General features: G+C 39.3%; 1 pseudogene; it reads left to right on the forward strand.

Moving 5' to 3' along the window:
• The first annotated feature begins 785 nt into the window (after positions 1-785).
• LOC149187262 (serine/threonine-protein kinase SRK2E pseudogene) lies at positions 786-1808 on the forward strand (annotated as a pseudogene).
• Positions 1809-13762: the final 11954 nt, after the last annotated feature.

A 13762-nucleotide genomic window follows, 5' to 3' on the forward strand; every position in this document is an offset into this window, starting at 1 on the left:
AGCATAAAATTAATTACAGAGAAATAAATTTGCATCACGCCTTCTGCTTGATGGTCGGTTTAGAAAATTTAAAGCTAGTCAAATATTTTAGGGTATTCTAAGAACAATCCTTAACAAGAGGTCAGGGGTTAAATTTGACGGGTGACCTTATCCGTCAAGGAGTTTTTTTATGACCTTTTTATTTTTAAACTGCCTATTATATGCCTTTTAAAATTTATTTGTACAAGTTTCATCTAATTTCAAATTGTACTCATAATTGTTCAAATTTTTCATTTTTTGTCGATTCAAGAACAAGTCTTGATGTTGTCGTATATGAGCCATAACTGTCCCCATTGTTATGATGTTGTAAGTTTGTAACACATTCTATCATAACTGACTGTGATTGCAATCCCTGGCTAGCAAGAAAGTCCAAAACGGTCATTAAGGAAAAGGGTCCGTTTTGGTCTCGACTCTCCAGGCTTTGGGTTTTTTTAAGGGTGCAATGTTATTATTAAAGTTGTGAAACAATAAATTATGAAGCAAGCTATCCTTAACATATTTGTATACTATCCCTAACGTATTTGTATAATGTGTAATGTCTTTAGTTGGGTTGCTGCAAAGGGGCAAAGGGCGAGCTTCTCTAGCAATGATCCGGGTGTGTCCATCTGTCTCGTTAGTTATACAAATCACTCACCCACTTGCCACGTATACGCAAGGCCTTCCTTGCCTTCTCCATATCTCTGGGAATGGGACACACCGCCTGGCCTGGAAACTTGGGGATTAAAGAAGGAAGAGGAGGAGGAGGATCAGATGCAGCAAAGAATGGGACTCTGAGAATTGGGATGTGGAAGGAAGGAAGGCAGGCGGAGGCGGACCCATATGAGAGAATGCTAGTTTACAATATGATCTAGCCCAACGTTAAGGTTGGTATAAATTGGCAGAGTAAGTCAATCGGTCAGAGAGAAATGGATAGAGGAGGTTCATCCATGGACCTGCCAATTATGCACGATAACGATCGGTATGAGCTCGTCAAGGATATTGGTTCAGGTAACTTTGGTGTGGCCAGGTTGATGCGCGACAAACAGACCAAAGAACTTGTTGCTGTCAAATACATCGAGAGGGGGGAGAAGGTATAATTAACATCTCCACTAAACCTTAAACTTTTCTTTAAGGCCCACTCAATTTTTTTTTGTCCATGAATGCGCTGAGAATTGGACCTAGGCTAGTTAAGATTGCAAAGTTGTGAGACCCAGTCCAAGAAGATGAGAAAGTTGACTAAATGGGCACTTTAAATGAGCATGACAACATATTAACAGTACTTTATACTTCGCTACACTACAGATTCCTCACTGCACAAGCATTAGTATTATTACTGTGGACAAATACAGGTAATGTCATGTTGTGGCGGAACTAGTAGTAAGTGTGGAATACCTACCTGCGTTATGCATTCATTCAAAATCTCGCATGCCTCGTTACCCTTCCTCTCGACCTTTTTCTTTTGTCCTCACCTCTCCCCTCACATTCGATCCGTTATTTTAACATTGCTTCTTCGAGTGTAAATTTTGCATCCATTTTTATAAATATCGCATTATTCCCCATTTCCCAGCGGGCCTTAACTGTTCTTTCTTTTCAATTTGACTCAAATCGTTTTATCTTGCTTGCAGATTGACGAAAATGTGCGCAGAGAGAAATCATCAACCATTGTTCTCTTATTTAACGGTACGAGCGCAGAGAGAAATTATTTAACGGTACGAGCGATTGGCTTACTCACCTATCAGATTCAATCTATGACGCAGTTTACCAATTTCAAGAAATCTGACAGTGTTTAATAATTTCAAGAAATCTGAGCGTTGAAGTATCGTTCTGTCTGGATCCACCTTATAGTATCCTGATCTAGCCGTACAAGAGCGTGCTTAGCGGATTGAGAAACAAACGGACATAAGGGAAAGTTATAAAGTAAATTTATATAAAAAAAAAAATTTAAACTTTTAATTTTTAAACCTGCCCGTCAATATGACGTTTTTGGAAATTAATGGCAAGTTGCCATGACGTGGAAATTTAAAACTCAAACGTATTTTACGGGTAAAAAAGAGAAATACGGGCATACGGGCGTCAAATTTAACCCCTGCAAGAGGTAATACTTATTTTACTTTTGCGTGTTCACATTGAATTGTTACATTTTATACTTATGTTCTACCATGCTAATGTGATGGGGACATATGGTCCATGTTTAGTGAAATAATGACTTTTCGCTATGCACATACACAATAACTAATAGCCATCCACTTAAGTGCTATATTGAAGGGTCGATGTGGAGACCTCTTTCATGAATGTACATTCCATGCACTGTTATGGATTAGTAGCAATACAAGAACTCTAAGATACCTTCATTCGTGAAATCTCACGCTGAAGACTCTAGCATTGAAGACATCCTGAAGTGACAGACACTTTCAATCGAGCAATCGAAAAATAAGATTGGTTATCTACACTTTACCATGGGCAACTCACTTACTGGTCACTAGTGACAAGTGACAAGTAAGGAGAACCCCTCATTTCTCTAGCGTTTTGAGGGTGAATAGATGGGATCTTAGCTCAATGAGCTCAATTATACCTGGTTGGTTGGTTGGTTGGTTGTTTGGTTGGTTGTTTGTTTGTTTGTTTGTTTGTTGTTAGTCTTTAATTTGAGAGATGTTGGGCTTGCTAGATAGCTATTTAGTTCTCGGTATATATATATATATATATATATATATATATATATATATATATATATAATGTGAAAAAAATTATTTTATTTTGAATTTAAGCTGGAATGTATTGAAGTATTGATACTATTCACTAAAGATTGAGGAGTATCTTTGAATTTTCTCTATTGTTTTTCTAAATTTAGTTTTATTTTTATATCACTAAATATGAACATATTTTTTCTAAAAAGAGATTCAATTCAACAGTTTTCATGAAATTTACCAAATTTTTCATCCATTTGATTTAAATAATTATATTACAAAGTTTATTCATAGGTGTGTGAAAATTTCAAGGACCAAAATGGGAAGTTCTTCTTTAATTTCATTGGGGCTAAACGAGTTAGAAGCATGCTATCGTTACTTCGAGCTTCAAAAATTTCATTTCCCAGAGAAAATGTGATGGAAGAGGTGAAAGCATTCATAAAAGTGTTGGAAATAGTAATTACTCCTACATGAATATTTAACAAGATCCAAGTCAAGTGACGCATAAAGAGATAAGTTGAGTTAAGTGGAGCCCAAATTTAGGGTGCAAGTTCACTGAGTCAATTGTGAGTTAGTTCGAGTTCAATCTTGTTTTGTGTTTATCAAATTGTGCTTTTCCTCTCTTCCTTTCCAACAAATTGGTATCAGAGTGAGGTTTCACGCGTCAAAGAAGAGTCAAATATGCAGCTATAGTCTGCATGGTTACACAATGCTTTTTGGTTGACGGAGCTGTGATTGGCCATTGGTGCGTAGAGTCACCATATTGCGAAGGTGTTCTGAAATTCGACCACATCCGCTATTGTAACCAACTGGAAAACAAATTGAAGTTTGTGTCCACTGGTCTGTAAGAAACAAGAGTTTGTTGAGGGTTCTAAACAAGTCGTAGAAATCTTAAAAGCAGTTGCAACAGTTGTGCACCATCATTGCAACGTTCTCAAACAAGTGAGGGTGCTAAAGCCAAAAGCACAGTAAGCCGCGACTTCCACTACCAGGTGATATGGAAGTTAGTCTCATGCAATCAGGAAAGAAGCAATAAGATAGAAGAAAGACCACAATCATGGGTCACAAAGCATGATTGAAGCATATTAAGAAAAAGATTCATTAAGAAGAGACAAAGATCCTTGTCATATATAGAGAGGTTCATGTCACACCCGAGGAACTGAGAAGTTTAGCAGAAGACAAAGAAGAAAATGAGTTCAATTGGGGTAGCATGGATCTTCTACCACCTCGTATGTTTACTGATGCTATGGCTTTAAGTTTCATTTAGCAAGCAACAAATGAAATGGTTTTGTGCAAGGTAGAAAAAGCTACATCTTCTGAGGAAGCGTGGAATATCTTGGAAGAAGAATTTGGTGAAAGGGGGAGTGACATGCAACAGCAAGATATGTCACAATCTGCTGAGTGAGCCGCAAATATGAGAGTAGATGAGAAAGAATCCGAGAAGACATCAAAGCTTGGAGAATCCCACTCAAAACTGGATGATGGTCATTAAGACTATAAAAGTGTAACTCATTATACAAACATGCATATGGATGAAGAAGACACAACAAAGATTGTAGAAAGAGAAGTTGAAACCTCTTTATGTGAAGCAGAGCAAGAGCATATAAATGCTCAAAGGCTCCATTGTAACTTGGATGTTACAGATGATGGTGAATCTCATCGTGACGAAACACATGTGGATGATGACTGCAAAGCGAGATGTGCATTAGTGGATCCAGCCATAGTTGATGAATTCGGTGAAGTTGAATTTGTATTGATTGCATGCATGCTTGGATAACCCACCATAGGGTGAATGAAAATTATGTTGATGTTAACTTTGATGAAGATAATTTAACTGGAGATGAATGGTTGCACATGATGCAACAGAAATAACAGATTGATATGTTGTTATTTAGTGAGAGAAGCCCACTTGTGTTTGGAAGGCAATTGGAAGACAACCTGTTTGCAATAGTAGAGGTTTGTAAAGGAGTGGAAGATAAGGAAGAGAGGGAAGCTCTCATTGCAAAGCATAAAGAAGATATCTCTAACATTGATCTTGAGTGTGCAGAGTACAGGAAAAAAACATCAGTACCTAATGATGAAGTGAAGATAAAGAGATGAACGTTTCTGAAGACAAAGATGAAAGCATTGAAACAATTTTTCAACAATGGAGTCAAGAAGAGATAAGATCTTGTTATCAAGAAATATGATAGAAATAAAGTGTGGAATATGAAGCACAAGAAGTATAACAAAGAAGACAATTTCTAGATGCAATGTTGTGGCAATAGTCCACGGTTGAACGAGTATTTGGATAGGGAGGTGTAGAAGACAGGATTAGATTAATTTTCAGAAAAAATTCAAGACAAGTAAAAAAAAAATTGTAGTAGCAACAAATGAAGAAAACCCACAACAAGAAAGCACAACTAAGAATGAAGCAGTTTCGAGGATATAGAATTTGGAAGAAATGAAAAAGAAAATGCAAATTTGTCAAAGTATTGACTCATTGTAAGTCTAGTTGAGACTTAGACCAGCAGACATCTTTAAGTGATGATTAAGTCATTTCTATTGTAAGCCTAACAAGCATAGTTGAGTCAAGTTGAATCAAGTTATGTTGAGTCACACGGTTCTAATTAAGGGGGAGTGTTGGAAATAGTAATTACTCCTGCATAAATATTTATCAAGATCCAAGTCGAGTGATGCATAAAGAGATAAGCTGAGTTAAGTGCAACCCAAATTTAGAGTGTGAGTTAACTAGGTAAACTGTGAGTTAGTTCACATTTAGTCTTATTTTGGGAAAAGTCAAATATAGTGTGTGTTTGAATGTTGAAGTTATTTTGAGTGAGCTGCTTGCTGAAAACAATAAATTCCCCTCACTGAGTTCATTGTAATCAAGTCAAGTCAAGTCAAGTCATGTGATCATTAGAAGAGAAGTAACTCATATTGTTTTGTGTGTGAGTGTGTGAACTTTTGTGTTTTCCTCGTCTCTGCCTTTCCAACAAAGGAGATTTGATTGTTATAGACATTTTTGGGCACTGCAACCCCAATCATAAATTTCCATAAACCAAGGGCTCCTAAGTCCCTAAAAGTGTTGTTCCAACCCCTAAAAGAACAAGGTCAACTGATTACATCATCTCCCAGAAGTTCTCCATGAAAAACTACTCAGAACTGGTCAAAACTGGACCATCTCACCTGCTCCATGGTCAAAGTGCGTTGCATCCCACCTAAATGCACACGGGAGGTGCGATGCATACTGAAAAGCCCTTCTATGGGGTGTGATGGGCGAGAGTGGACAAATGGCAGAGCCAATTTGCGAGGTGGAAGATCATGGAATCTTCCAGAAACTTCTCCTGTGACACTTGCCTCTCTGCGTTCGCCCAAGGATGAGTAAGAGATCATCAATCTCCAAGTGGAATCAAGAACTATCAAGGAGAGGACACTAATCAAATCTTAGAAGCTGACTCACCCCCCTTTGCAAACATCTATATATGGATCCCTCATCCCAGAGATCCGGAGGCTGGAATTTTGTATCTTGTAAGGAAGTGCTGCTGGTTTCTTGGTGTAACATCACAGTGTTGGGTGTTCTAAGCTTTTCATGAGGTGAAGAAGGGATTTCTTGCTGAGAGGATGACGCTGGGTCAGAACAATTGATTGTAATCCTCTTTGCTATTCTTGATTATTAATAAATCTATTCAAGTTTTCCTCCACATTCTTGTATGATTGATGATATATGCATTTGTGTGGTCAATATATATCTGGTCCTTTATTGTTTATGATAGTAGATCTCTGTTCTTGGATAGTGTTATGCTGCTTTGATTCCACAGGTGCTCTTTGAAGCTGGGTAGACGAGGAAGCGAGTGGCAAAGATCTATCATAAGGGAGAGGAATCAAGCAAGGAACCAAGCGCAAGACTGAGGTTGGTGTCTTTTATTCCCCTCTTATCTACTTCTCATAAATGAAAACGAAAGTAGTTTTAGTTTGTTTGTTTCTAAGATAGCTACCAGTCTTAGTGGGACTAGCAGCTCTGCATAGACACTAGATTTCCCGATAACAAAATGGCGACTCCACTGGGGTGCGAATAGATTGTTTGTTTGTCTATATTTGTTTGCTTTATAAACTTACAAACGGAGCCTGAAGTTAAGCCAGCTAGCCTTCGAATTGCATTTGCTATGCAAGTGCAAAGTAGATCATTGCTGCTTTAGTCTATCTCCGGGTTTTGTTTATGAACTAAACAATCGATTTACAAACTCTCCAATTGCCCTTGTGGTGGCTCTAGTAACCTCCTTAGATCTACCCCTATGATTTATTTACTGATTATCACTTGCTCGGCCTAAATCCCTGAACTGTGCTGCAAACTGTGATCAAGAACTGGATTAAAAGTCTCGCACTGTACCATCGCACCCTCTCTTCAAGGATATCAGTATGCATCGCACTTCCCGTGTGCTGTAGGTGGGATGCATACTGGAATCCTTGTGTAATAGGTGCGCTGATCAGAAAAGGCTAATTTTGCCTCCAGGCTTTGGTTTTTCTTCACTCTTTTCAGCTCTATTCAGGAGTTTTGCTGTCTGTAGTCAGTATACCTCTGTTGGAAACCCCCTTCCTTGCCATTATTCCGCCTCCATTGTGCAAAGAACTGTAAATGTTTTTATGTATTGTAAGCCATTTTCAGTTCTCTTTTATAAAGAAGTAGTGTAATTGAACTGTCGTTTCTTGATTTGGAAGTGTCGCAAGTGTCATTTTCAGTCATAGAAGAGAATCTGATTGTTCTTGATAGTCGATTACATTGTTACTCTTGTATTTGATTTGAATTAGTAGTTTTTTCAAGTGTCGAAAGCAGGTTTTCATTCCAAATCGCAAAGTCTCGTCATTGTCTTCATTTTGTCTTGAAAAGAATCTTGTTAGTAATGTCACTTTGAAAAATAATTCAGATTTGCGCTTAGCTTTCTTTTTATCATTCACACATTAAGAAGGCTGAAAACAAATACATGCATGTCCATTTGCATTTAGACTGTTTGTTGGTTTGATTCAGGACAGTGCATATAGTGTGTGCTCTCTGCTCTATGTTGAAAGAATATCATCTCTATTTCTTTAGTAGCTAGGATTTTCATTGCAAAAAGAAGATTAAACGATTGTTTATCATCTTAGATTATATTTTAGGAATTGTATATCTACATCACGCGGTGAACCTGAAAGGAAAATTTCTTAAACAAGATCAACTGTAAAATAAATTTAATGAATCTAAAAACGCTTTGGAACCTACCGCACAACATTTAGAAGTCTAGGCTAGAGACGTATTCCGGCGTCGTAAAGCCTGGTAACTATTGGTTTCATTGATGGTTGGGTGGTTCCTCCACTTTGAGATGACAAGTGCCAGTACGGACTTGTGCTCCCATGTACCATCGAGTATATATTGGGAGACCACAATAGGCTATATCCTTTATCCATAGGAAGCCGTGTCTTCCGACCTATTGATCGCAATGCACTGAACACAGCATTCGGGAAGATTGACTGCTATACCGTAAAAAGTATTCTGCAGTTTTGCGATTGGTTTGGTAATCCCTCTGTCTAGATTTTGAGAGTAGTCTCTTTCGTTCCTTTTCAGACTCCTTAAAGGTAAAGGTCCATCTAAGCGCTTGTCACTTCAAGCTCATTAAAAATCGAAGGCGACTAGAGTCATATTTTGTTTTTTCTCAACTCTTAAAAATTGAAAAAACAAGATGTGTCAAAGCGTCTAAAATTCATTTAATTCAGAAACATATTTCTCGTTGATTTTTTAGTTGATCGAGTAATCCAAAATCATGGAAGAAAGTCAATTGAAACCCCATCGTTCATAGAGGCTTACGAGTCAACCGTCTTTGTCTCCAGAATCAAAACTGTTACGGACGAAGCGAACTCATTTAACCGGTTCAAAATCACCTTGTAAAGTTAGAAAAAGTGTTCCAACACCATCGGAGACTCCGGTTACTCCAAACATTTCTGGTATCCCTACCTTTATAGAAGAAGTTCTGTAGCCACTAAAGGACAGTAGGGCTGATCCTAGTGTGAAAGTAAACACTTGTATTACTGAACCAGCTCCATCTACAGCTGATTCGAAAGGTGTTATTCCCCAAACATCTGTCGTTGCAGAATCTATACCTTCTTCGACACCGGAAATATTTTACAGACCTGACGGTCTACCTCTTCCATCTTGTCTGATCGCTATGGAAGAGATTGTGGAGGATCCTCCATCTAGTACTCCATCGAAATTTGGAGTTGGGATCACCCTATATCCTTCTTCATCATAAATTAGTCTACCGTTATCGGAAGCTCCAGTAGAATCACTAGGAAATCTTTTGGATAGACTAGAAATGTCTGAACAACCGTCAACATCTAGGACTGTGTCATCCGACACAGCAACGACAGAACTTCCTGCTGTCACTCCAACAATGTTCGCAGGCATACCATCTGTCCCAACTAGCTCTCAATCGCTAGATGGGGCCCACCCAAGGGTTATTTCGACAGTATGGTTCATTCCTATTTGTTCATTCGGAATAATATCTGGGAACTCTTATGTTGAGTCTCAGCAAATTGATCCTTCACGGTGTCAATTTGGGCAGTTCGGTCCTCAAGGGCAAACCATTCCTTTAAGTATCGGATTATCGCTGTATGAGGGGCAATATACCCTTTCATTGTCTCCTCCGGGAGGACAACCATACGAGAGTTCACAACAAAATTCAGGTTATGCTGGAAGTACATCTAGTGGTTGGGTGCCAATACTGCCTCAAAAACCAAGAGTTGTATACTCGATGCAACAATGTTTACCTATGTCAAATATACCAACTACGCCGGCTATTGTGACTGTGTCACAAGTACAAGCATTGCCTATTGTATGCCAACCTCAGGGTTCTCAGGTTGTAATGCAACAGCCTCTTATCCCTGCGACTCAACCACAATCGCCAACTAGTGGAATGACAAAGGCCCAAACGGATACAATTACCCCTCATCTTGGTCAAATAACCGGTATTGGACAACAGCACATGGCTTCACAATGATGGCTGGTGCAATATCAACAACCGCAATTCTAACAAGTTTACCAAGGATCTGAGCAACAAATCTTTGCAAATAATGGGCAGCCGTACATTCAAAACGGTCAAAATCAACCATTCTACAATGGTTACGCCCATCAACCTTACCAAAGTTAACAGCATCAAATGCATTATGCTGGTATGCAAAGACCAACTGCCCAGGCGATTCCATCTTATCCTGGGTATGCTTTGCCAAACCTGAATTAACAGTTACCCTTCTTGGCGACTTTAGAGTTACCAGATCTAAATCGGCTAACAAACGATCCAATTGCTTACCCTTCTTCTCGTTCTTGTTCTCTCTGGTGATTGTATCATCTGAAGATGGACCTTCTGAAGGCAAGACCGGGTCAACTGCCGCCTCGACCTTTTGACTTTCGTCTGGTATGGATTCAGATGGTTTATCTTCAATGATAAACGCTTCGACCGACCACAATGGCGTGTCAGTCAGATTTTCAACTAGTGATGGACTTGGCAAGAGTTTCTTATATCCAGGAGGAAGCCGTAACGGTGAAACCGAATAGTCGTCCAAAACTCTTTTGGCCTCGTCTAGGAATGGACAATGGTGGATGACGTGATCACCTTCACACAGTTTACAAGGGAATTTACTTTTCCTTTTCTGTCCCGACATTTCACTTTCACTAGTTAACGATGTGCTTTCAACATGATCATCAGAGGTTGTTGACACCGGATTGTGCAAATGAGGAGACCAGTCCCTTAAGATCTGTGAGATGAAGGGACAATCTCGATGATAGTGATCTCCTTTGCAAATGACACATGGAGATTTAGGCTTTGACAGTGCAGTGTGTGGATTTTCACTAGATGATGCCTGGTTGCCTCCTACCGTCTTTGGCTCCTTCTTCTTCTTCTCTTTCTTCTTCTTCTCCTTCTTCTTCTTAGTTACTTGACTTTGGGCTTTACCAGCTCCATCAAGCGAAGAGGAAGGAGGAGAAGGAGAATCGGACGAAGTAGAAGGTTGGGGGATAGCTTTGGCATTGTCTAGTTGCTTACTCGATTGTTCAGGAATCACGGTGTTCTGAATGACAGAGGTCCAGAAGAGCCATACGGGCAAGCCAATTGTCAATCCTGGAAGCGACAACGTGGCCATATGGGGTGCACCAACATCTCCCCAAGAGGAGAAAGGACTAGGATTTCCTCTAAGGGGAAATCCTTGGTTGGTGGACTCCATTTTTCTCAACCTAAGACCAATGTAGGAAAGGTGATGTTTATTCTGATTAAAATAAATTTTAGACGCTTTGACACAACTTGTTTTTTCAATTTTTAAGAGTCGAGAAAAAACAAAAGATGACTCTAGTCACCTTCGATTTTTAATGAGATTGAAGTGACAAGTGCTCTCGACCAAAACAGATGTTGTAGAGAATATTTATGTTGGCAAATGTTGTTCTCCTTTAGAACTGGAAATATAGAAAGTTCTTTTTCACGAATTTAAAGATGTCTTTGCTTGGTCATATGATGAAATGTGTTACAGGGAAAAGTGTCTATGCAGAACTGCTAATCCCACTAAGGCTAGTGGCTACCTTAGAAACAAACAAAGTAAAGACTACTTTCGTTCTCCTTTATGAAAGATAGATGGGAGAAGAATAAAGGAGACCAACCTTTGTCTTGCGCTTGTCTCCTTGCTCGATTCCTCTCTCTTCTGATAGTCTTTTGCTACTTGCTTCCTTGTATACCCAGCTTCACAGAGTACCTGTAGAATCAAAGCAGCACAATACTATACGAGAACGTGGATCTATTATCATAAACAATCTAGGGTCAGAAGTAAATTGACCATACAAATGCATAAAACATAAATCACACAAGAGTATGGAGGAAAACTTGAATAGCTTTATTGATAATCAAGAAAGAGCGAAAAGAGTTACAACCAGTTGTTCTGACCCAGCATCATCCTCTTAGCTAGAAGAAGCCCTTCTTCACCTCATGACAAGCTTAGATCACCCAACACTATGATCTCACACCAACAAATCAACAGCAATTCCTTACAAGATGCAAAATTCCAGCCTCTGGATCTCTGGGATGAGGGATCCATATATAGATGTCTATAAGGTAGATGAGTCAGCTTGTGATTTGATTAGTGTCTTCCCTCTGATAGTTCTTGTTTCCACTTGGAGATTGATGATCTCTTACTCATCCTTGGTCGAATTCAGAGAGGCAAGTGTCACAGGAGAAGTTTCTGGAAGATTCCATGCTTTTCCACCTCGCGGATTGACACTGCCATTTGTCTCTTCTGGCCCATCGCACCCCATAGAAGGGATTTTTGAAATGCAATGCACCCACTGAGTGTACTTAGGTGAGATGCAATGCACTTTGCCTATGGAGCAGGTGAAATGATCCAGTTTTGACCAATTCTGAGTAGTTTTTCATGGAGAACTTCTGGGAGAAGCTGTAATCAGTTGACCTTGTTCCTTTAGGGGTTGGAACAACACTTTTAGGGACTTCGGAGCCCTTGGTTTATGGACATTTATGCTTGGGGTTGCAGTGCCCAAAAATGTCTATAACAAAATGCCAGGCATTGACTCGAGTATGGTTGAACATGAAATAAAGATGTATCCAGATGTCAAACCAGTACGAAAACGGCTATGGCAGGTGCACCCCAAGAAAGCCGCTGCCATCAAGGCAGAAGTTGAAAAACTTCTCCATGCTGGTTTCATTTACCCAATTCCTCTAACCGATTGGGTATCGAACATTTTTCCTGTAATGAAAAAACAAGGAACGATTAGAGTGTGCGTCGATTATAGGGATGTAAATCAAGCTTGTCCAAAAGACAACTACCCTACACCCTTTATTGACCAGATAATTGATGAATGCATCGGATGTGAAATCTTTTCATTTATGGATGGATTCTTCGGGTATAATCAAATAAATATCCACCCACACGACCAGTCAAAGGCTACATTTATTTGTTCGTGGGGCACATTTGCATATCGAAAGTTACCCTTTGGTTTAAAGAACGCAGGGGCAACATTTCAAAGGGCAATGAATTATGCCTTCCATGACATCAAAAACATCGTTCAACCATATCTCGACGATCTTCTGGCTCATTCGCGAAAGCGGACCGATCATCCGCAGCATTTGAGAGCGATATTTCTACGTTGTCGACACTACAAGATACGACTCAATCCACACAAATGTGTGTTCTGTGTCAGTTCTGGTTGTTTGCTTGGCTTTGTAGTCTCAAAGGATGGGATTTGTCTTGACCCATGTAAGGTTCAGGCAATCATAAATTTGCCTCCACCTTCAAATTTGCTTCAGATTTAGAAACTCCAAGGGAAAGCAAACTTTCTGAGGAGGTTCATTCCAAATTACGCCGAACTTGCTAAAGGTTATACATGTCTATTGAAAAAAGAAGTACCCTTCGTCTGGGATCAGGTTGCGCAAGCTTCCTTTGATGCTTTAAAGGAATCCCTAATGAAAGCATCATTAATGTACGCTCCTGATTATCAAAAAGACTTTAACCTGTATCTGGTTGCAGCGGATACAACCATCGCAATGGTTTTAGTTCAAGAAGACAATGGAATTGAACATCCCATATATTATTTGAGTAGAAACTTAAATGATACAGAAAGCAAGTATTCCTATGTTGAAAAGCTGGCTCTCGCAGCTGTTCAAGCGATACAGAGATTTTGACACTATGTCCTCTTTCGAAAAACTACCATTTTGTCAGATTGTAACCCCATGACTTATATATTGTCGCGACAATTGCTGGGGGGAAAATATTCAAAATGGATAGAAATTCTTCAAGAGTTTGATCTGGAATTTGTAAAATCCAAATCAAAGAAATCCCTGGTTTTCGCGGAATTACTATGCGATCTCCCATCGTCGTCCAATGATGAAACATCCGAAGAAACCATCGTGGATGAATCTTTGTTTCTGATATCTTCAAGCAACACGTGGTATGGAGATATAATCATCTATCTCCAAACCCAAAAATATAGGTCTAATACCTCTCGCTCAGAACAAAAATGTATTCGATACCAATCAAAAGACTACATGATCGTCGGTGAT

Source organism: Pinus tabuliformis, chromosome 3_1 (genome assembly GCF_031772625.1).
Source record: "Pinus tabuliformis cultivar Carrire ecotype Pingquan chromosome 3_1, CPIR1, whole genome shotgun sequence".
Classification (NCBI taxonomy): Eukaryota; Viridiplantae; Streptophyta; class Pinopsida; order Pinales; family Pinaceae; genus Pinus; species Pinus tabuliformis.